The sequence below is a fragment of the Natator depressus genome, chromosome 7 (assembly GCF_965152275.1).
Source record: "Natator depressus isolate rNatDep1 chromosome 7, rNatDep2.hap1, whole genome shotgun sequence".
NCBI lineage: Eukaryota > Metazoa > Chordata > Testudines > Cheloniidae > Natator > Natator depressus.
Window position 1 is genome coordinate 11,627,486 of NC_134240.1, and position 22,309 is coordinate 11,649,794.

General features: G+C 42.9%; 1 long non-coding RNA gene across 1 annotated transcript in view; it reads left to right on the forward strand.

Annotated features, from left to right (window-relative positions):
- LOC141990390 (uncharacterized) overlaps positions 1–22,309 on the forward strand; it is a 156,257-nt gene that overhangs the window by 77,233 nt on the left and 56,715 nt on the right. Inside the window, exon 2 of the long non-coding RNA XR_012640165.1 lies at positions 9,226–9,319. This is a non-coding gene — a long non-coding RNA (uncharacterized LOC141990390). The remainder of the gene's footprint in view (positions 1–9,225; positions 9,320–22,309) is intronic.

The following is a 22,309-nucleotide window of genomic DNA, read 5'->3' on the forward strand; positions in this document are numbered from 1 at the left end:
AGCTGATATGAGAGGGAACATGACTAGTCTCTTATTTGCCTCTGAAATGAATGAGGGAAGGACTGAACCCCAGCTATCCACAACAAAAAATCTTTAAAACGTTGCCTAATTACAACTTACCTTCTTCTACTATGACCAGTGTATGAGTTTTCAAGGAGATTGAACTATGTGGAAAATTGGAAGTGTCGGTAAAAAGCCAGTTTTGGGCTAAAGGTAGACAAAGAAATGTTGGGGTGGGGGGGAAACCAAAATGACAAATCAGGAAATTGGTAATGATCCAGAACTCAAAGTCAGATCTCTCTTTCTCTCTCTCTCTCTCTCTCAAAACCATTTGCAGTAGAATTCTTCTTGTTGTTCAGAGTAAATCTAGTAATTATCTGGTAATTCAGTTGTTCAAAGCAAAGTTGTAGAGGTACAAAAATAAGTATTTATAATGGAAACTGGTTACAATTTTTAGCTAAGCAGAGGCTACTGCCTTGGTACAATAGTGAAGGTTGTAGGTATCCATGGGAATATAAACTATTTATCTGTTTTGATAGGGTTTTTTTTTTATCATGGCAGCGCTGAGATTGCCCCAGTCAGGGATCTGGACCCCGTTGTATCAGGTGCTGTAGCACAAAGATGGCCCCTACCTCAAATGGCTTATAATCTGCATAGATGGCGGGAGATAACAAATGGATACAACAAATAGATGGTGGAGCACAAGTTACTGAGAGACAACCATGGAAACCATTTGGACTGTATTATGTTTCAAAATATTGTGCTCATGATTCCCATTTCATCAATTGAGCTGTGTGGTGACTTTCACATATATACATTGTGTTTATTGTGAGGGTCTTTTATTTTAGACCCACCTTTCTTATTTGTAGACAAAATTTGTTCCGAAGCACGGAATTCCTTAGGAGTTTTGACTAAGTAAAACCTAACTAAGGATTTTAGCAGTTGGCCCATCGAAATTAGATTAACGTTATGTAATCACAGTTCTATTTTTGTAATAACTACATTGCTAAGGTGAATGTATATGTTATGGGCAGTGATTTACAGTGAATACTTGTTACTAGTGAGACAGCAAAGTCAGTGAGTAAAACATGTCACTAAGGGGAATCCGTTAGTCTAACAATTTCCTGATCAGTATTCGTCCTGCTTTTAGAGCTTTGGTTTCAATTAAGCTCTCATTGCTTCCAGCTAGATAATCTGACCATTGTGGTGTGTTCTTTATGATGAATGAAGCACAGTGAATTGCACTTCAATACTCAAAAATGTTCCTACAGAACTTTCCATCCTGTCCCACCCCCCAGTCAAGGAACTCGGCTGTTGTAATTGAAACATGCAAACTTCAGATAACTGGGATGGGAGATCTATTTGAAAAAATACTGTTAATGAATATACTAATAGCATACGCTCAAAATGGGAACAAAACCGTAGAATTCCAGAAACAAAGGAAATCTTTCTCATTTGTGTCTACTTGCCTATATTTAGTATACCAGTTACTATGATACTTAGGCATACTAGCTATGATGTTAATGGAAGGGTACCCATGCTATAGTTTCAGCTAAGATGGCCCCACTTATGTTCTGCGAGAATCGTGCATGGCAACCATTTTCTAACATGATTGTAGGTAGGCAGCACATGATTTCCCTGATCAGTCTGGACAGGAACATCGTTAAACGACCACACAAGGAATCTCAGCCTTGCAGTAGTGTAATGACTTATCGCCACCCTTACCACCCCCCCATACAGGTCCATGAGTGGTAATGCACCTGGGAGTGCTATTGTAGACCAGCCACAGAGCTTTAGCCACTGCATTGTCTAACCCTATTCTGAACCGGTAAGCTAATGTAGTAGCGAAAATGCCAGCTGCTAACAGCCTGTCTACAAATTGCCCTCCACAACCACAACCACAACCACAACCACAACCATGAGAGCTAATAGTGTGGCATTTTAAGGGGGAAAAAAGTCTAATGTAGACAAGAGTTTTCGAACAGTTTCTCAACATGGTTGTAACCCAGTTGGTATGTAAATTTTGTCTGAATCCCACTAAATCCATGTAAAGCCTATTAAAACTATGTTAGGACACGTCCCCTTGGCCTCCATGAAAGTTGGATCAACCCTATAGACTAATTTGTTTAGAAATCACACGTACCTGCATTCTTTTATTCAAATAAAATTAGGATGTTTTTAGCTAGAGTTACAGCTTCATCATCTTCCTGATTATTTTATTTTTGGAACACATAAGCCCCAAAACAAAACCTCCTCACCATCTGTTGTTTACAGACTACTGCATCTCAGGGAAGCTTCCTGGGAAATAACTACATGTATAGTGTTGTTGCAACCTGGTGGAGGCAATCAGTAGCAGGCTGGGCTATTTAGAAATGAAGTTAGTTATGGGTATATACACTCATGACACCTTATTCTGATCTCGCTGACAGTGGTGTAATGTCCATGGAGTTACTCGTGATTTACACCAGAGTATGTGAGAGGAGACTAAAGTTTACTTTGGTTCTTTAAATCCAATGCAATCATTCAGGACAGAGTATGGATAGAAAATGATCTATGATACCATTCTGTATTACAGATAAAAATTTTAAATTATTTAATAGCTTGTTTGCTATCTTTGTGTAGACGATTAGAGGTGGGGGAAGGCATTAAAATAGGATTTGGCTCTTCTCTCTCCCTCCTCCCCTTTTCTTTTTGCTTCCTTCAGTAATCCTTAAGGAAAAATGATGCTTTTGTATCAAAAATTTACATAATCTTAAAGGCCTACTGTTCCCAAAATGCAAGAATTCCTATGCAGATCTCATAGGTTTCAAGGTACAGTGAGTTATTTTTGTTGTTATTTATTTATATTACCATAGCACGTTGGAGCCCTAGTCATGGACCAGGACCTCATTGTGCTAGGCACGGTACAAACACAGAACAAAAGGATGGTCCCTGCCCCAATGAGATTATAATCTAAGTGGGAGACAATGGATGGAGACAGAATGATGGGGGAATACAGGGACACAATGAGACAATGTTGATCTGCATGGTAGGCTGTGGTCTCTGCCCACCAGTGGCCTCACCATATTACGTATGTTATGTTGCTGGTATGGTTCTCGTTGCCTTGTATTACATTTTTGGATTACTTCTGGCTGATAGGACAAAGCAGAAGGAAAGCTGTCCTAGCAGGGCTGCTAGGGATTCTCAAGATGATTCTTGGGTGGCACACAGCTGATTTTACCCATCTGGTGGTAGGCACCAGCATAAATATATATCAGAGTGAAGGCACGCCATAATTCGGCCATCATCCCATGGATATATTTGACAGTGTGTATGTGTATATATATATATATATATATATATATATTTGTATATATATTTAAAAGTCAGGTGACAGCAGCACAGCTCTGTAAACTAATAGAAACCATTCATGATAACGATGTACCATGCCACAGGAGAGTGAATGTAATCTATCCATGGGATGATGGCCAAATTATGCATCCCTTCACTCTGATATATTTTGTGCTGAGCTTTTAAACAATCTTTCCTTTCTTTTGTATTGGGTGGGAGAGATACATATTAACAGCACTGGTGAAAAGTGGTGGAATTGGGGTTGAGACACAGAGTTTGGCTCTGGCTTAAAACTTTCTCACACATCAAACAAGTTTGGCTCTAGGTGAAATTTTCACCTAAGCCAATTAGAAGCCTAAATCCCAGGCTCCTAAAGTCACTTAGGCGCTTTTGAAAATGTTATCCCGAGTGTTTTGGATTGGGCCCCTCTCTAAAAAGTACATTGGTAATGCTCACCCTGCCATCTCTAATGGTGTTTGGAGGGGGCTGACTCGTTCTATGCATTCTAATTCTGACTGACACTCCAGACAACACTGTGACAATACAGTATAATTAACTAGCTTCACAGATGCTGCAGCTACATTCTATATGAAGCATGAATTTCCTTACTCTTTAATGTTTAGCTTTTAGTGTTCCATTGACCTACCAAGTTATCAAGAAAAAATATCATGCTCTGTAAATGTTTACTACAGAAAGTAAAGCAGCTACATTGTATTTCTTCACTTTTACTAGTTAACATATGACACACTTAATTTTATGTGTAAGCTAAGGGATGCCAAGTAATTATTTGTTGTCATGGAGATAACATTTGTGAAACTCCTACCACTATTACGGGATAAATAATGCGACGGGTTTGATAACACTCCTTCTCTTTTATGGAAACGTTAGTATTGAATTCCATATTAGAGTTTGTTTGCGTTTGACTCTCTGGCCCGAAATTTTAATTGGAAATAGGTTTTTTTTGGTACACATCCATGTTGTATACAACCCTCCCCTGTAACTTGCCCCGATGGAGGTGTGTAGATTGCAGTTGTACAAACATGTGAATGGTTTCAGAGTAGCGGCCGTGTTAGTCTGTATCTGCAAAAAGAACAGGAGTATTTGTGGCACCTTAGAGACTAACAAATTTATTTGAGCATAAGATTTCGTGAGCTACAGCATCCGATGAAGTGAGCTGTAGCTCACGAAAGCTTATGGTCAAATAACTTTGTTCATCTCTAAGGTGCCACAAGTACTCCTTTTCTTTTTGCAAACATGTGAATGTAAACCCAGTTTCCATGTGTGCTTTGGAGTATTTGGATATCAATCTTTGTCAAGCACACCCCAGCCCCTTTGCTCTTGTGAAAATTTGGTCCTATAATATTATTTAGTGTAAATTATATTAGGTAGCACCTAAAGATCCCAATCAAGGATCAGGGTCCCATTGTGGTAGGTGCTGTACACACACGTAATGAAAAGACAGTCCCTGCACCACTGAGCTTACCATCTATGTGGGGTATTCTTTTGCTAAGTGATTTAAAAAGTGGTTGCTCTCAGTCACCATGCATTCTGACTCCTCAAACTAGTAATAATATGACATGGTTTTGAAGGTCCCGTCCTCTGTGGTATCTGGGTGAAATAACATTTCCAGATAAGATGCATCATAATCCTCTGCAGCCCAGAGCTTTAAAGACCGAACATGAAGAGATACTGTGCTGAGAGCATTGAAGGTCTCCTGCCTCCTGCTCTGGTTTATTTTCAAAAAGTGTTATCAAATGCCTGTAACTCTGATATTAACTTGTTATTACTGGTATTACAGCAGGGTCTAGATGCTGTAACTGAGATCAGGGCCCATTGTGCTACAAACAGATAATAAAAGACAGGCTTTGCTCTCAGCAGCATACAGTCGCAATGGACGGCACAGACAAAGGGTGTAATGGAAAACATGGGCACAGGAATGTGAAAGGACTTGCCCGGATCACGTAGCAGATCGGTGGCAGAGCTGGGAAAAAAATCCAGAGGAATAAATCCTCAAGCCCACTTCAGCTACGCAAAAGGATCAGAGTGGTATAAAGGGGCTCTGAAGCCCCCTGATCTGGACAGAGGAGGATTAGCTGGGTGTATGAACTGTGGATGACAGACATAAGGGTACCTTCTGAGGACTCCCTCACAAGCCCTGGTGAAGGGGCCATGCTGGGAGTGGGGCCACAGCCTACAGGGCTGCAGAGATTCTGGACAATGGTGTGGCCCATATGGAGACTGCCATTACTTAGATGGGACTCCAAGGCAGTCCTCACTGCTCTAGGAGCTGTGGAATAGCCCAGAATTAAGAGGGTTTAAATCAGTTCTGAGCCATTTTTATCCTCACCTCCTCTTGGGCTATGAGTTCTGTGCCGCTCCTCTTAGACATGCAATGCAGAGTCTCATCACAGGTGTCCTGGTGCCCAGTCTGGTGCCACTATCCAGACCACCCTACCTCTTGACTTTGGGTGAGTTCATTCTTTTTGATGCACCAGTCAGAATAAAAAAATAAAAGCCAAATATTAAAATAAACAACGAGAGAGTGCTAGGAGAGCGCCAGGTCTGGTGTGTGTGTGTGTGTGTGGGCTGCAGTGGATTACAAGAGTATCCAGGGAAGAGCCAGAGAGGGTTCCAAATGTGGGAGTGAAGCCACAGAGTTTGGTTAGCATCGGAGCTCAAAGGAGCACTCTGTTCATGCTGCAAGGGGGAGTCTTGGCTTGTGTGTAATGTCTGTGTGGAAACTGTGATATTTATTTTAAAGGCGCAGCAAATCATATTAATTAAGCTAGGCCAGGAACTTGGAGAGGCACTCCCCCATCCAGAAAGCTCTTATTACTCCTGTAATTAGTAAGTGGCCTCCTCTAAAATGTCCATGTACTTTAGAAGCTGAACTGCTTTGGTCTACATGCTGGCAAGAATTAAACTGGAAACCAAAACGCCATCATGTTTTGACTAATTGCTATGGAAACTTTTCAGCAAAATGTCAAAACTTTAAGCTTGGCCACATCAAGGAATTAAAACCGAGAAAGTAGTTGACTGGTATTTTTTTTTTAAAATCCGCTCAGTAGAGCTAAGGGAAAAGACATCACCAAATACAATTACATGGGCCCCATATAGTGAAATTCATGCTCAGTGGGTTAAAAACCAGGCAGATTGTGTTTGTAAATATTTTACACAGGGCCCTGAGAGTAACAAGGGGAAAGATGGGTTTGTGCTTAAAGCTGTGATGTTAAGAGTAAAGTGGGGTCATGAGTCAGGCAGAAGGGCGGTAAATAAAAGGCCTGATCCCATTGTAGTCAGTGGATAGTTTGTCATTGACTTGGATGAGTGCAGGATCAGGTAGAAAGGCTTTGTTCCCAAGTCCATGGGAGGAAACCTTCCCATTAACTTCAGTGGGATTTGGGTCAGCATCAACATGAGCCTGGTTTGTTGTGTTGTCGCTATAATGCTGAAATACTGGCCCCTGTGGTAATCTACAGTGCAGCAGAAGGCACAATGATGAATGTCCATTAAAGTTTCTTCAGCATCACTTTGCTGTGTTATTGGTGTGCCACAAACGATATCAACAAAGACTATAATTATCTGCTGCAAAGTGGCACTGACCTAGATAATAATTAGCCTAAGGAAATAATACTTTCAATTTTCTTTGTAAAAAAACAAAGGCAGTGCATCTTAGCTTGAGGTAGAAGAGAGGAAGGCAGCAGTGCCCAGGGTGAATTTGCCTTGTGAAAGGGTTTCAGTGTGCAGTTTCTATGTGAGAGCTGATTTAATGCCTGGAATGATACGTTTCTGCTCTTGGAATCTTACACCAAGAATTTGTGAAGCTTCCCCTTGAACTGAAAATTGCAAAAGACAGTGGGCCTGATTCTTCACGCCCTTGCACCTTGCATTATCATTTGCATCTGGGCACAATAAGTGTCAAGTTTTACACTCATATTTGAGATGTCTCAATGACTATATACATGGTGCAAGGCTGTGGATCATCAAATACATTATCTACATCTCAGACAGCTGTATCCTCTGTCCAAATGGATACAAACATAGACCCTGATCGGCAAACACACAAGCACATGCACAATTATACTCACATACATAATCCCTTTGAGTTAACTGAGACTACTGTGCAGAATTACCCATGTGAGTAAATGTTTGCAGGATTGGAGCCATAATTTGCTACTTATGGCATTTTAATGCACCCAAATTGACCCCAATTGATGCACTCAACTTTGAGCATCAATTATCAAGTAGAAGTAGGATGGTGACTGACTGTCCCAAGACCTTGTTCTCAATGCCTGCTCTGTGGTGGTGATCTGAGTCTTTTCTAATTGTATGGGGATCTGGGGAGAGGAAGAAATTTAGATAAAACAGCTCCAAAAATCAAAGATTTTCAATTGTTTGGTTATTAAGAGAAGGATTAAAGTAAGTAAAGAATTTACAAAGTGTCTATTGCTAAAAAAAACCAAACCAAACCTGGATGAAGATTAAATAATTAATAAGAAAGGCTGGTCTTATGGTTTAGGCACTTGAATGGGACTCAGGAGATCTGGGTTCTGCCACAGACTTTCTGTCTGCCCTTTTGCAAGTCACTTAATCTCTCTCTTCCTTAGTTCCAAGCTGTCAAATGGGGATGATAATATTCCTTTGCCTGTCTTGGCTGTTTAGATGCTGTAAACTCTTACTATGTGTGTGTACAGCACCTGGCACAGTGGGGCCTCAGTCTGGGGTTGCGGTATCTAGCAGCCAGATTTTCCAAGGTAATGAGGTGCCTAAAATGCAGCTAGGCAGTTAGTAGGATTTTCAGATGCCTTTTATAAACCCAGCCCCAGGTGCTACAGTAATTAATACTACTAATAATTAATAGTCTGACCCAATGGCCTAATTAAAACCCCTACATCCTGAGCACTAGCCCACACATTGAACTTCCATCGTTGCAGAAAGGTAGCTGGAAGAAGGAGGAATTTACGTTTTTATAGTTTAGTTGCAATGTACTGAAAAGCTACAAAACAACTCTCTGGCAGTCACATACACCAACCAATAGTTTAATCTGAAAGAATAAACAAAAGTTTTTATTAAATTGTTTCTCTGCGTTAGATGCTGGGGAAGACTTTTCAGACAGTCTTATCTGTTCGATGTTGAACTCTAGGGATCCTTTTTATTGGCTCTTTGAGTGCTACCTTTTTCAGTGTGTGGTATGATGACTTAAGTTTTTTTATCCCCTTAATTTACACCTGTTTTGTGTTAGTCTTGGGCAAAAATTGAAGCACGACAAAGAGAACTGTCATATTATTGTGATTGTGACACACAGAGGTACGGATGCTGATCAATCATGTATGGGTGGCTGGCTTGTCAGGTAATACAATTCATACACACACATTTTGTTGCTGCAAGTGAGTTAAAATCGTCATCGATTTGCAGGTGGATTAAGGAATGTAATAGCATTCCTTTGCTGAAAGCAATAAAGTGGGCCCATTAGCAAAGGCACGTTTGGATGGTTTCAGTGAGCTGCTCTCTTGGTCTCAATGCGTTTTGTTTTTATAATGCATGGGAGCATGGAATAAGGTTACTTTAGACACTGTCTGGAAATTTCACTCAGGTCTGCTTCAGGAGAGAGGCACCTTTGTAAAAATAACAGGTGTATCTAGATCATTTTGGTCATGGTATCTTCAAAGGAACAGACTGCCAGGCAAAGAGAGAACAAAATGACAAACCTTGATTGCTGTAATTGTTTCCCCTTGAAAAAACTGGGTCTCATATATAGATTTTGTCCAGTATTTCTTTCCAAATTAGGGACTGACCCTATGCGTGTGTTTATCTGATGTAGATAAGGAAACAGTATCTGGAATTTCAAAGAATGTAAAGTAACTAATTGCTTCTGTATATTTCATTTAATCACAGAAAAGGAGTTCTGTCCATGGGAGACTGGAGAGTCCATCAGAAAATATTGCAGTCAGGAAAGGACTAGCTACAATTCTACATTTATTTTAAAAAAGTAAGTCAACATAATTTCCATCTGATGTGAATTACCTCATACATTTTAGTTCTAAATCAGCAGCATTAGCAAAGAAATGTTTGATCCTAGCAGATTTGCACCTTATTTCATTCACATACATAATGTTCTTCAAGTGAGCATAAAGAAGCACGGAAAGTTTTGAAGAAAGCTGGTTTAATAAAGAGGAATAAATATTATTTGTGAGAAGCCTTTTCTCCTGGAAAGAGAACAGTGGCTGCAAAGATGCCAATCAGTCTTATAGAAATAAGTATTCTCTGGGGACAGCAGGAGAGAGGAAATGGTCCCAGGGGAAGACTGAGTCTTGGGGAGGGGAGTGGAGGGGAGGGGAGAGGAGAGGAGAGGACAGGACGTTAATGGGGGAGGGATAGCTCAGTGGTTTGAGCATTGGCCTGCTAAACCCAGGGTTGTGAGTTCAATTCTTGAGGGGGCAATTTAGGGGTCTGGGGCAAAAATTGGGGATTGGTCCTGCTTTGAGCAGGGGGTTGGACTAGATGACCTCCTGAGGTCCCTTCCAACCCTGCTATTCTATGATTAAGGGCATCAGGACCAGGAGCCTTGCAGTGCAAGGTGGAGCAAGGATCCCCCACTCTCTTTCAATCTGTCAATTAATCAAGACACAAACCCTCAGGAAAAACAGCACAAAAAGCTCCCTGTTCTCCCTGTGTGGAAAAAATGGAAAGGGACAGTTCATCCCCAAGAGGGAAAGGAGCCCCCTTTCCCAGTGGTGGAAGAGAAATGGACCATCCCTCCCCCCCAGAAGAACACTGTGAGGAAGGACTTTTTGCTATGAAGGTTTTGTGTTGGAGGTAATTTTAATTTGAAACATTTGGGGGCCAGGCCAGGTGGACCTGGACATGAGAAATTTAAGGGGTCTGCCACAAGGTACAAAAAGTTGAAATATTGAATTTTTTCATGCAATGAAAAATTCTGAAAATGCTGATTCAGAAATGGCAACATGTATTGTTTCATCTTGGTTCAACATTGAATTGTCTTCCTGAGCTGCTGTGATGCTTCATGGGAGTTGAATTTCAGTTGTCTCAAGCCCTCATTCTCCTCTATGAGCCAGGTTCCCCGGCTGGACTACATATCCCGTGAGATGCTGTGGTCATGGGACTCCCATGATGCATCACAGATGTTCAGCCAGTGAGGTATCATGAGACAGGTACTCCAGCCAAGGAACCTGGCCCATTGGGGAGAATGGAGTCTTGAAGCATCCAAACTATAATTCCCATGAGACACTGTAGCAGCTCAGGCAGACACAGATTAATGCTGAACTGACGCAAAAAGTAATATTCCATTTAGGGCAAACCAAAATGTTTTGATTCCGGATGACCCGAAACAACAAAATATATCATTTTGATTTTTCAACAAAAAAATCAAAACATTTTTGGTAAAATGAATTTTTCCCATGATTTAAAAGCAACCACATTTTCGATTGAAAAAGATTTTGATGGAAAATTCCCAGCAAGCATTAGAAGAAATATCTCAGGCATGTGCTAGAAAATCTGCAAAACTTTTTTTTGGCATAGATGTGTTCGTGACCTTCTGTTTGTATTGCTTTGAATCCAGCTGTATAGACCTTAGAATGAGAGAGAAGCTTTCATTAATATAATTTTAGAAACCTCTACAGAGAACCTGAAATAACTTTTCCACACAAAATAATGTTGTAATTCCAGTGCCTGATATCTCAGGGCCTTTTGGGTCTAGAAGAAAAGGTTATGGAAACTCTTCCTTTTGTTCCAGTGGTATAAAGTTCCCATTTCCAAGTCTTGAAGGGTTGTGACATATCAGATATTAAACATTTCATTGACACAGGACTTTATGGGCTATTTTAGGCCCTGAGCCAGTGCAATGTTGGGGGGAAAATATTTTATATTTGATGGAAAGAAAGTAACATTTCTTTGGGAAATATAAAATGGCAACAATTTTCACTCTGCACTGACTTAGAGCAGGAGTGAATAATGGAAGATGAGTCATGAAACATCACTGCATTTTTAATATTTTAATTTTTTCAGAATGTTCCAATCTCTCTAAAACTTCATTCATTGTAATCTTAAATTAGAATCTGGGACTGTGTATTATCCCCGGAGAGTGATGTTACTGAAAATGATTGGTCCAAAAATAAATGCTTGATTTAAGAAAAGCTTAAAGAATTGCATTATGCCAAAATAGAACTGGTTGGTGGGTTATAGTTGAGTTTTTGCCTCACTTTGTAGGGCTCATATGGCCAAAAGATTAGCTAATGACTGACTTAGGTGATCTGAGCATGAAAGGCAGGAATGCCAACATTTCACTCTTGGAAGCTGATACTTTCTCCAGATATTTAGAGGAAGACATTTTGTGGTGTTCAGAGAAAATTGTTTCCTGTGCAAGATGGTTGATGTTCTATATTCATATCTCTCCCTTCAGCCTTTTGCATAAGGGTTTTGACAATGAGAAATGAGAAGACAGATGCACATGACTGTGCCCACAATGTGCTAGGTGCCTTACAAGATATACAGATAGGCACATTCCTTACCCTGAAGTGTCTACAATCTAATGTTAGACGTGACACAACTGCAGGGGTTAAACTTGGTTGAAACAGGTGGGCAGCTCTCATTGCACCAACCAAGAAGAATGTAGAGCAATGGACAGAGCACCAGGGAGAGGAAGGGGGCTTCCTTTCCTGTGATCCCTCCTCCCCACATTTCAAACCCTGCACAAATGAGAGCTATGTGTGTGTGTTGACATGACCTTAAGAGGGTGCTTGGTCCAGTGCACTTGTGACTCATCAGCTGCCTACTGATGGGCATCTGGGCCATTTAAATGTAGGGTTGCCAACCCTCCCAGTTTTCCCAGGAGTGTCCCAGAATCGGGCTCTATCTTCCGGAGGCTACTGAAGCCTAACCAGGAGATTTTAGGTTGCTAAAAGTCTGGTGGCGCAGCGGGGCTAAGGTAGACGCTCTACCTGCCTGGGCCCTGCGCTGCACCCGGAAGTGACAGGCATGTCCCTGTGGCCCCTGGGGGGAGGCAGGGTGTCTCCACGTGCTGTCCCTGCCCCGAGCACAGACTCCGCAGCTCCCACTGGCTAGGAGCTGCGGGGGTGGTGCCTGCAGGCAGGGGCAGCGCATGGAGCCCTGTGGCCCCCCCGCCCAGCTGCTTCCGGGAGTGGTGTGGGTTTGGGGAGGTAGGGAGCCTGCCTTAGCCCCTCTGCGCCACCAACCGGGAGCCGCCTGAGGTAAGCGCTGCCCGGCTGGAGCCCGCACCCCTCATCCCCTCCTGCTCCACAACCCCCTGCCCCAGCCTTGAGCCCCCTTCAGCACCCAAACTCCCTCTCAGAGCCCGCACCCCTTGCCCCCTCCCGTACCCCAATCCCCTGCCCCAGCCCTTGGCCCCAGCCCAAAGCCCGCCCCCTAACCCCTGCTCCAGCCTGGTGAAAGTGATTGAGGGTGGGGGAGAGCAAGCGACGGAGGAAGGGGGGATGGAGTGAATGGGGCGGGGCCGCAGAGTACGGGTGGTGCAGGGGCCTAGGAGAAGGGGCAGGGACTCAGGGAAATGGGCAGGGCAGGAGGTGGGGCAAGGGTGTTTGGGTTTGTGTAATTAGATAGTTGGCAACCCTTTTTAAATGGGGGAGAGGCTGAGATCAGATTGGGAGACAAGAAGGGGCACGTGAGGAGGAAAGGAGGGACCCAGTGAGATAGAGGAGCAGCACTGGATAGCAGTACCCCAGAGCTGTTGGAAGAGCAAAAGATGAAGAATGTTGATGAGGACTGACTAGAGCTGGGGAACCCCGGCTGAGTTACAGGAAAGCTTGTGCAGAGGCCCAGAGGAATAAGAGGAAGAACCAGGCTGGTTTGGGGACACTGATCATGAAACAAGAGGGTGGATGCTGTAGGGTGGACCCCAAGAAAAGAGGTAGGGCTTATAGGGGCCAGAGGCCTGGCTGAGGAGAACTCTGTGGGAAGGTGCCTTGCAGCAGGCCTGAGTGGAGGAATGTGGGAAGCCAAGCCCAGAACAAGGGTCCTGGAGGGATGTGCATGAGTGGGTGAAGGACTCGCAGACAGAGAAGTCTGTGGCATGGAACACTGTGGGGAGTCCTATCACGGGAGACCTGACTTGGGGCTGTGATAAATGAAGGTGGGGGAGCTCCCTTTTATGGACACCCAGCCAGTTACCTATAAAGTCCCTCTTGGTGGCTGCTTGCTTTACCTGTAAAGGGTTAAAAAGTCCACAGGTAAAGAAAAAAGAGTGGGCACCTGACCAAAAGAGCCAATGGGAAGGCTAGAATTTTTTAAAATGCAGGAAAAAACTTTCCCTTTGTCTCTCTGTTCATAGAATCATAGAATATCAGGGTTGGAAGGAACCTCAGGAGGTCATCTAGTCCAACCCCCTGCTCAAAGCAGGACCAATCCCCAATTCAGTCTTCCCAGCCAGGGCTTTGTCAAGCCTGACCTTGTTGTTTTCTCTGGGCTGAAGAGACAGGCAGCAGGGATGCTGTGTAAAGTTTGAACGGGATATGAAAACCATCAGGTCATATCTAGAACTACTTTTAACAACCCAATTATGTAAGTAAATTAGGAATGTTTAGGAAGACGTGATTCAGTTTATTTCTGTTTATTTTTTAAGGCTTGTGAATTCCTCTGTGCTAATCCCAGATGTTTTTGTCAGCTTGTAACCTTTAAGCTGAACCCCCAAGAATGCTATTTTGGGTGCTTAATTTTTGGAATTGCTCTTTTAAAATCTAGCAAAAGCCTAAGTTCCAGATGTATTTTCTTCCTTTTTTGTTTTTAATAAAATTTACCTTCTTTTTAAAGAACAGGATTGGATTTTTGGTGTCCTAAGAGGTTTGTGAATGTTGTTTGATTAGCTGGTAGCAACAGCTAATTTCCTGTTTTCTTTCTCCGCTCTTCCCCAGAGCAGGGTGAAAGGGCTTGAGGGTACCCCACAGGAAGGAATTCCCAAGTGCTCCTTCCTGGGTTCAAAGGGGTTTTTTTGCATTTGGATGGTGGCAGCATTTACCAAGCCAAAGTCAGAGAAAACTGTAACCTTGGGAGTGTAATACAAGCCTGGAGTGGCTAGTATTGATTTTTAAAATCCTTGTGGGCCTCCACCTTCTACACTCGAAGTGCCAGAGTGGGGAATCGGCCTTGACAGGGTTACTGGAAAAGTGTCATGGGAGAAAAGTGAATCTGGGAACTCTCAGATGGGTGGTCTGGAGAGTGGACCTCTGGAGCAAGGGCAAAAGGAGACTGGGAACTGGAGATGAACTCTTGGGAGAAAAGACTGGAGATGTCCTGGGCATGGAAAACTGCTATGGTTCTGTAGTAATTTGGAGAAGAATGCTTTTATCACAAGGGTTCTTGTGACTTATTTCATGTGACCATGAACAGATTATGCCCAGAGGTGAGACTTTGAATGGACACTGAGAAAGACTGTATGCCCCATATGGCAGCCTGGGGCATGTCACCCTGTAACCATTTCACAGCTGTCTCTAACTATAGCCCCACCCCTACCCATCACTCCTGGTATCAGCTACTTCCAGGCATGTGAAGACTGTTCCAATCTCCTGCAGACCTCCTCTTCTCCTCCCCACACCCCTTCACCAGCCTATGAGCCAGCCCCACAGGAGGCAAGGGCTTGTCCCACACAATATCAAGTGTCTGTGTGGTGGAGGGGGCAGTAGGACAGTTGAACTATTGGGATCGAGTGCCCTGGAGGGTTGTCCTTTTCCATGTCTGTGGGATGGTGGTCACAAAGGTTGAAAACTGTCAGTCCAGGCCTCAATTATCAGAAGTCCTAAAAAGGCTGTTCTGAAATGAACAGCATTTTAAAGTCCATCACAATAACCTAGGAGAATGGGGTCAATGTGTGGGATGTCCTCCACCCACTAACAGCCAACCTCTGTGATGACTGTTAGCCAGAGTCCTCTTAACAAAGTGCAGGGCATACCACAAATAACTAAATTCCAGTGCTGGTAGCTGCCTTCTTACACCTCTTGCCCAAATGGCAAAGCTGGTGTTAAGAACTGATTGTTATAATCTCATTACTCCTTTGTGTTCCTGGGGGTCTGTTTGTCGCACTCACTTGATGCATCTCATCCGATAATTCTTCAGGGCAGGGACCATCTTCTCATTGTGTATGTGTACAGCACCAGGCACAATGGCATTTTGATCCCGGATTGTGGCCTCTAGGCAACACCGTCTGCAATACAGATCATTAAAGGAATAGTGGTAGGTAAGCTATGGAAGGAGACAAGATTGGTTTAAAAAAAAAATACGATCCTTTTGCGGAGATAAGTTAACTTCTCTAAAGATACCACAATGTCTGGATTCCTGTATTTTGGTCTCAGCTCCCTCACTGAGAGAGATACTGCAATTTTCCTCGCTCTTAGAGATTTTTTTTTGATGCATCCAGGCACTGGTGGATCAATCTCATTCTGAGACCCACCTGATTCCTTCTCCTGTTTCCCGCCTTGCTAGCAGGCACCTTCCCCAATTTCCCTGCTACCCTCCTCCTACTTCTCTCCCCACCCTTTTCACTCCTGAAAAATTTACAGGCATGAAGGGGTTGACTGTAGTAGTGTACCACAGCATCAGAGCTTCCAATCCATTATGGTCTCAGAAGGACACATATTAATGTAAATGTCTTTGGGAATGAGATTGTGCCACAGACCATAATGGCTACAGAAAAGCTCCTATTATCTACAAGGCAGTGCTCTGCCAGTGAATGAGTCTGAAAGTATAAGGGGGGGAAACCTCTGAGAAAGCTCTGTGGTATGTTAAAATACAACTCACTGGAAGTAATATTATCTTGAAAATATGTTGGTTGGTTATATTTGGTCCCAGTGGAGAAACTGATGTGCTGACACTTTTACATTTGAGTCATCGTCCCATTTCTTTTTCCATGCTCCGTGGGACTCTTTGCCAGTGAAGGGCGGCCATAGACTTTGAAAGGAGGAAATGAAGAGTTTAAACTAATATTTGTGGACATTCCATAGAAGAGAGTTGGACTTGTTAATGAGTTCAAAGCGAGGGCCAGAAGAGCAAGCAGAATTCCGGCATATTGCAATCCCAGCAGACATTGTTTAGCAATTACTCTTCTTTAAGAGGTGCTAAGTATAGATATAAAACCCCTATTAAACTCTATGTAAATGAAATAATTCATCCTGCTATAGTGTATTATTCCTTGCGTGAAAACATTTGAGTTATTATAACTGTTATCCTATATCAGCCATAGAACTACGTGATTCTTAGAGTCTCAGAGGGCTGTTAGACTTCAAATGTTCTTTCCCACTTGAAATACAATTTGGCAACTGAACTAATCATAAGCATATCCATGAATACTTTCCTACTAGAATCAATGTACTTGTAGCTTCGACATAAAGCTCATAAGGTGCTATATAGAAGGCACCACTGAAGTGAATGGGAATTTTGCCCTAAGGCAGTGAACAAGAAATATGGAAACAGATGACAACTTCATGACAGGCATGGTGGCATATCGAGTCTATGAAATGCATGCAGAAGAGAGGCAATGACATGGGTCTCAGTGGTATCAAAAATATTAATCCACCCAAAAGAAGAATCAGGGCCTACAGAAAATGATTTGCTGCTGTGAAAGAAAGAACTGTAGAAGCAAAAGGTCCCAAGTATGTGTGACACAGAGGCCCATTGGTAGTTCAGCAAAACCCAACAGGCCTGACAAACTCACTATACCAAATACATTGCTGTCATAGTATTTATCTATAAAGAATGTTGTGTGGGGTATCAAATTAAAGTTGGTGACACACTGCTCATTAATATCACTGTGAAATGTATGTATTAACGCTATATGAGGAATTACGGACACTTCCTGATATTATGCTTTAAAGTTTGTAACCAAACATAGGGAGAAACAGGTTTTCTTTCAGAGGAGGGAAGGTAGTTATCTCCCTGCCTGTAATGTATATTTAGCAGGGTGAGTCAAATACAATGGGAGTTAAATTTGCAAGTGAAGTAAGCAGGAAAACAAAGTTAACGTGGGTGTAAAAGCAGCATGGCGCGGGCACACTGGAGAACCAGCCACAGGGGAGTGAATCTCCTCTGGTGTACACTTCAAAAGGATTCATTTCAAAGGTTTGCTGGCCTATAAGAAGAAGGAAAAAGAACCCCTTTGTTATCTATTTCACTGAGGAACACGCTTGGCGGAGGGGAGTGATTTGTGACTATTACGGATCCTGGTTTGGACTGAAAACCAGCAAGCTCTGCAGACAGACTTTGAGAGTGAGTAAACTGCGTTAGCCAAAAGATTGTAGGCTGCTAAAGTTACATTTAGTCTCTTAGAAAGGTGTTATACATTTGTTTTATTTGTCACCAATTCTGTTTCTATGATCCTTACTCAGCGTCACTGAAATCTGGTCAATAAATGTATTCTTGGTTTTATTATAAATTCATGTGAGTGCTGCAATATTAAGTTGAGTGTGAATCCTCAGCTTCACCAAACAGGCTGATGTGTATACTGTCTCTTTGGAGACAGTGAATTTTGGTAATTTCTGTGAGTGTTCAGTAACGGGGGCTGGGTACTACAGGAGGATGCTCTTCAAGGGGACTCGGCAGTTGGCATGCACCTAGAATTAACCTTCAAGGTGAAGTAAAGATTGGTAGAACTTCTGAGGAAATTGTTTGAGTGGCTAACAGACTGCAGTGATGGGTAGCTGACATCCAGTTTAACACCAGCCAGTCTTTCTCTCATTGAGACTGGGAAATACTACAAGTGACTCATAATATTGGGTGCCTTGAGAAAGCATCACAGTATGTGACACCTAGATTTCTATTACTATCTATTATGCTTCTGACAACTCCTTCTTGATGCTGCCTACCTTGATGCATGCTGTCTCGGCCACTAAATGGTTAATAGAGAAACTGATAGCCTGCTCAGCTGGGGCTGATGGGTGGCCTCACAACAGCTGCAGAGATAAAAGGGCTGCAAGTCAGAAGGTGTGATGACTGCCAGAGAGACTGAAGGGCTACTGGGAAGCGACCCTTCAACAGCAGACTGGCAAGAAGCTGCTCAGGAAGTCAGCTGTCCAAAGTGGGAGAACCAGGAGGTGATTCTGGGAAAAGCCTATGGAATTGGTGAGAAACAGCCCAGAGAAACAGCAAGGGACTGGGAGGAACTGGTTCCAGCTGCTTCAGTCAGGGTCCCTGGGCTGGAACCCCGGGGAATGGACAGAGCAGGATTCCCCTACTGTCTATGGCAGAGGGGAAAGTAAGGACTTTAGAACAAAGGGGTCAAGATCCTGTGGGGTGGCCTGGAACTGTTGATTTTTTGCTAGGCTCCCAGGACTCCTGGTTCAACAGATTCTTTATTACCCTGGAAGGGGAGAGACTATTAAAGACCTGGCTGGGGATAGAACAGGAAACCAGCAGGCACAGAACGAGATGATTATCGGCAGGATGTGGCAATACTGGGTCAGACTCAGCTCAAAACCCTGCATAGCTGTGAGAGGACGCAAGCCGGTGAGGGTAGTTGCTATTGCTTAGCTGAGATTGCAGCATAGTAGTAGGACAGTTGATGTAACTTTACCTGGGAGATGCTGCTGGTGAAGCAATGGAATTTGCATGTTTTAGGGAGGGACTAGACTTATGTCCTATTCTAAACAGACTGACAAAGTTTGCAGCAACGGGGATTGTCCGCACTAGAGTTCTTGACCCAAGTGGAATGAGAGGCTGTTAAATAATTGTGAAAGGGCAGAACACTAGTGTCATACAATAACCTGTGCTGCTAAGCAGCTGGGATGCTGTGTTTTGTTGCAGCTTTTTCAAGGTGTGTCACTTCATTCCTGGTGACGATGACTTGCAAAAATGAAGCCTGGCGGTCATGGATTCATGAATCCGTGTCTCCAGGTCTGATCTCAGTAGGATGAGGTACAATTTTCTGGCCAATTCTAGATAGAAGGTGGCTCCCCTCTTCATCCTCCTGCTTATTTGGATGTTAAATAAGAGGCATTCTAAAGGTGCCCTCAACAGTGTGTGTGTGTTTGAAGCACTTCACACTTTGGTGCTTCACACTCTTCATCAGGTGCTTATTTCAGTTTGTCACTGAAAAAGCTTGAGATGATTCTGATTATGTTCGATATCAGGAAGTAGTGAAGCTGGGTGATACTGATGCCATTTCAGCTTGTGTTGTCTCGCCATCCCTACCGAAAGCCTCAATAGATGTTGAATCACATGGGAAATAAAAGGAACCTTTTGGGATTTGCAGATGAAGGCTCAGGAGATGAAAGAACAATTACTCAGGACAACCCCCTGGGCTCAATCGGAGAGGAAGGACTTAAGCCATTTCAAGCCACTCTTATTCATGCAGCTACATACCACAGCTTGTATCAGTAGGAGGTAAAGCATTCACATACCCCTACTTGGTGTCTTGAGTCTGTTTGCACAATATGGTGGCAGAATGAAAACTCCGCATCTGGGGAAAAAACTGCAACAGGAGCGAAAAATCCCTCTGGAGGAGAGAGAGCTCTTTTTGAAAAGCTGATGTAAACCCTGAAAAGCAACAGACTGTGACCACAAATGGTCTTTCCATTGGCAATTATATTAAGCAACTTCCTTTCAGGACCTAAAGCACAGTATGACTCTTTTGGCTCTACTGAATTGCTACAAGAATCAGGTTTTTTTTAAATTTAAACAGGTATTTCACCCAATCAGATTTCCATTATGAAAATTCATACTTTTTGAACATGCGGAGAAAGGGCTCTAGTGAGCCTTTACCATGATAGCAAATGTTGAAAGGACAGAACTGTTAACAAATTTCAGAGGCCTCCAATATATTTTTCTGGTTTTGTTTTTACTCTATTTTTGTTCCGTTCAGTGTCATTCAGGTCCCATGTGTGATTTGTAGTATTTCATCTAAGACCGTTCCTAAGCTATAATTAAGCCCTGATCTAGCAAAGCACTTAAGCATATGCTTAAAATTGTGTCTAGCTGCTTAGTTTGATTGTGGTCTTAATACCATTATATTTCACCATGTAATATTTCATACCTGTTGGTACATGTGGGTTTTAGGGTTAAATTTTCAAAAGTGACTAATAATTTTTTGGGTGCCTCAATCTTTTGTTACCCAAATTGAAATATCTTAAAAGGCCTAATTTCTGGAAAATACTGAGCACTCACCTTCCTTAAAGATTTTTGAAGCTGGGGATCCAAAATCACTAATTACTTTTGAAAAATTCGACCAGGACCCCTATACCAAGGCTCCCTGAATACACATTGCTATGGCCAAAATGTTCTGTTGCTCTAACATGACCAATGTCATGTGATATAATGCTTTGCATTGAAAAAGCAGTTGAACAGAACTATAGGGGTCTGAACTTGTAGGGATGAGCACTGCTTGATTTCTTCTTTATTGCCTTCTGTTAGCTATTATTGCTTCCTTCTCTATGAATGAGCAATGCCTTTCATAAGCCTTAATATCCTACATTTCTCATTTCAATGCTGTATGCATATTTCATTGGTAATCTTCCTTTGTTAGCTCATCTTGTAGCATGTATGTGGCATTAATGTTTTCTTTTCAGTGCTTTCCAGACCGAATCCAACACAATCTCTGGATATGCAGCTATTGTTTAAATCAGTGGAACTGAACAAAGCATTCAACAAGTCTACACTTAACCTGTAAGGCTTTCTTGCAATGCACTAAAACAGGGTCATAGCACTAAGTCTACATTAGAAGTAGAATATTTATACAAGAAAACCATGCCACCTGCGGGACACTGAGGGATTCTGCTTTTCTCACCAAAATGTTTCACAGTAGTAAAATCACTGAATTACAGATTGCACTAATGTCCGGCTGAGCTAGTTATACCTATATCATTTTGTTTTGGATAGTCCAACAGCTCTGAGATTCATTCATTGATGAATTCTGATAGCATATTGTTGAGCAGACACGGAGGATCGCTCAGTTTAGGCTGGCAAGCTGCTCAGTGGAACACAAACTACTGCTCCTTTACAGAAGGCAACATGTGCATCACTTGCCTAGGGTCATGGTCAGGCCAGACTTTTTGAGGCCATGGTGTGCTGACTAGCAGATTAGCTAGCCCTGCCCCCTAACACTTTCCTGAGCACCAGCTTGGAATCCTGGCCCAGCACTGGATGACTAAGAGGGACCCTATGAATAGCAACCAGGCAAGATTTGGCCTCTTCTAGTGAAGCACAGCGGAAGTCTTGACTCCTAGGTCAGTGACCCTGCATTGACTCACATCAGCTGAGAACCTGGAAGTGTAGATAGGGTCACAAAGTGCTTAATATGGAACTTTTTCTTTGCACTCTTAAATGCCAGCAAACAATGCCAGGACCTTAGCTGCTTTTTCAAATTTAAATCGCCTCCAAAGGTACCTTGCAAAACCATGAGTAGGAGCAAGGCTGGGAAAGGATCCCAGGGGAGCAAAACAAACAAAGCTAAGGAAGAAGAGAAGCCTGTGCTGCTAAATGCCCACCAGTCTGCCTTCTAAAGTCATTTTTCATCCATGAGTCGTATGGTCAAATAAACCTGCAAATCAGAAGCATACATTCCAGCCTGTGGGCATGTTAAACTCTTTGTGTCATTGACATTGTGTCAGCATCGCTACAGGTCCTCCATTTGTAATCCTTGCCCTCGAGAGTGGGGAATGCTATTGGCGTTGGATTGTTGATCATAAATCATAATTGCGTCAAGCTGATCTTCAGTGGTTCCCTGGACTCCATTTCAGCATGTAACTGGCAGGTGGAAGAAGATGCAGAACAATTTTCTGCTATTAATTATGTCAGAGATATTTTGGATTCTCCTCACTGAAGGCGCAATTATCCGCTGCAGTAGAGCGGAACTTGGTGCAGATGAGGGAGGGGAGGCTAAGGTGACTTGATGCTACCTTTCCACCTGCCCTAGTCAGCAGGGCCGGCTCTAGGTTCTTTGCTGCCCCAAGCTCTGAGAGCACGACTGCCCAAGTAAGCGTGCCACCCCCCCCCCCCCCAAAAAAAA